This window comes from Habropoda laboriosa, unplaced genomic scaffold (assembly GCF_001263275.1).
Source record: "Habropoda laboriosa isolate 0110345459 unplaced genomic scaffold, ASM126327v1 scaffold385, whole genome shotgun sequence".
Lineage (NCBI taxonomy): Eukaryota > Metazoa > Arthropoda > Insecta > Hymenoptera > Apidae > Habropoda > Habropoda laboriosa.
The window spans coordinates 323712-326296 of record NW_017100556.1 but is presented as its reverse complement, the minus strand read 5'-3'; the positions used below and the strand labels follow the sequence as shown (position 1 = coordinate 326296).

The 2585-nt window shown below is 44.0% G+C and overlaps 1 protein-coding gene across 1 annotated transcript in view; it reads left to right on the top strand.

Annotated features, from left to right (window-relative positions):
- Positions 1-2585, top strand: part of LOC108576591 (max-interacting protein 1-like) — a 355947-nt gene that overhangs the window by 225960 nt on the left and 127402 nt on the right. The gene's annotated exons all lie outside the window — the stretch shown is intronic.

Below are 2585 nucleotides of genomic sequence, written 5' to 3'. Positions count from 1 at the left end.
TTTCCATTATTCCCGGTGATAATTTACTCGCCGTTATTCCGCGCCTTATTAGCGTTATCTTCTCGACCAGGCCACCGGCACGCAACGTGGTCGCAGTTCATTAACCCTTTGACCGTGCAATTGTTTTCTGCGGGAGAGCGTGAACGCGTTCCGCGGTCTCTGCCTCGTGAAATTCGCCTCAGATGTTTCGTGGATGGTATCAAAGATCTCTTCGCGTTAATAAGATTATTCCGTGGCTTTCGTTTATGTTTGGACGTGAGTGTTCGAATGGAGGTCTTTGAACGTGGAATTTTTGGGATTCTTCTGTTCTATATTTCATTCTTTGGAATTCCAATTCTTCTTCGTGTTCGAGTGTTTCAGGCCGAATATGTATTTTGGAATTGGAGTTTTCCAGGCAGCATTCGAATTTATGTTTGAAATTTGATTCTTTGGAATTGGAAGTTTTGTATTCGAATTGTTCTCTAAATTTGAACGTTCAAGATCGAATGTGCGAGTGATCTCTTCAAAATTGAAATAATTGAAAGTGTTAACGATACAAATGTCTTTCCGCGACTGACGTTATAATTGGAATTGGAGTTTTCCAGGCAGCATTCGAATTTATGTTTGAAATTTGATTCTTTGGAATTGGAAGTTTTGTATTCGAATTGTTCTCTAAATTTGAACGTTCAAGATCGAATCTGCGAGTGATCTCTTCAGAATTGAAATAATTGAAAGGCGCATTCGAATTTATGCTTCAAATTTGATTGTTTAAAATTGGAATTTTCAAATTCAGATTCTTCTCCGTATTTGAATCTTCGAATCTGCATTTTAAAATTGAAATTTTTGAAGGCCAGCATTCGAATTTGTTTCAAATTCCATTTCTTCAGTTTGAATCTTTAATTTCTATTATGCACTCCATTGTGCAATTTTCAAATTCGAAATTTCAAATTGAAGCCTTCGAACAGTTACCAAATCCAACTCGTTCCACCTCCAACCGTCCAAATTGAATTTTTCCAATTTCAACTTCAAATCTTCAACTAAAAAATTTCTATTGGATTATTTCTAGCAACACCCTATGGAAATAATCAAGCGAGGACAAAAATGTCTCCGCGTTATTTTAGACAAAGGCAGATGTGTCTGGTGTCCGTCTTCGAGTCACGCACTGCACAATGCGGTACCATAAAGTAAACAGTTCCTAGGTATAAGCGGACCCCAACTTTCTTTTTGGGTGCCCAGCAACAGTCCTTCAGAACACTGAAAAGCGTAAAGACGTTTCCTCCGAGTCCGTGGGAATTTCAAACGAAAGCCTTCGAACGATCACCAAATCTAACTTACTTCACCTCCACCCATCCGAACTCAATCTTTCCAATTTCAGCATCCCGATAAAACACTCCCAAACGCCAACCCAGAACCTCCCTTCCCAAGATCAAACATTCAAATCCAAATCCCCAGTTCCCTCTCTCTCCTCGTTCCACATCCAAAATACCAACTTCTAAACTTCACCCCGCCCGCAGCCCTTCCTGCCGTTTAATTCAAACATCGGGAAACTACGCGAAGCACGTTCGGAACCACCTAGATTCACCCACGAAAACCCGGAATCCCCCAAAGAAACCCGAAGTTACACCTGTCGCTGTCAAAGTTGCCCGGTGTTCGACACCAGTATCGCGGATTTCCGCGATAACAAGCAGAAGAGGGAGAGAGGAGAAGAGGAGCGAAGGACGGTGGCTGATGGCGCGGGGGAGTAGCTGGAAAGTTTGTCGTAAACGGGCGTTTAATGGCCGGTTCGTCGTTTCGTTTGGCAATATGCAAAAGTTGGACGGTGTCGTTAGCCTCTGAAAGGCTAAAGGTACGTGCAGCCGAAGCCAGCTCGTGCTGGTGGCCGCTTTAATCCCTTTAGGGGCAAAATTTGAGAGTTAATCGCGTTACGGTGATATATCGTTGCTTGTTTTCGGCGGCGACGAAGCCTCTGAAAGGATTGAAGCCCTGGCAAAAATGAGCGAGCCTCAGCAGGGCACAGCCAAAACCCGGCCTCGCGTCGCGACGCCTTTTTCCTTCAACCATTGCCATTTCGCGCAATTAGGGGTTCAATTGTTTTCCTCTTTCTCTCTCTCTCTCTCTCTCTACGTCCCCTCTATTCCCGAGGCGTCCTCGTGGCTGCTTCGGGGAAAGCTTCGACACGGTTTCAGACCGATTCTCTCACGGTGGTGTAACGAGGATTGGATTTTGTTGTTGGTCCGTTTCTTTGCTGCTTTCTTTCTCCTCGCAAGCGGTGTTTTGGAAGCGGAGATTGATTTGTGGCGGGTTTCTTGTTGATTGATTAACCGGCTCGCTTGAGTGGTTTTTAAGAGCTTCTTCGGAGGGTTTTCAGTCTTTTCTGGGTTTTCTGCGATTCGTTGCGGGATTAGGGAGTTTTCTGATCGAGTGGTGGACTGTTTGGTGTTTTGGAAGTGACGTGGTGTAAAGTCAATTACTCGCGCAAGTTGCTTAATAAAAATATATTTATTTGAATCCGATAACGATTAACCTAATTCCTTACCTAATTCCTAACCTTAAGTAGCCCCTTTTCCCTGGGAAAGTCCCAGGAAGTGGGGGCGCGGGCCTGCATT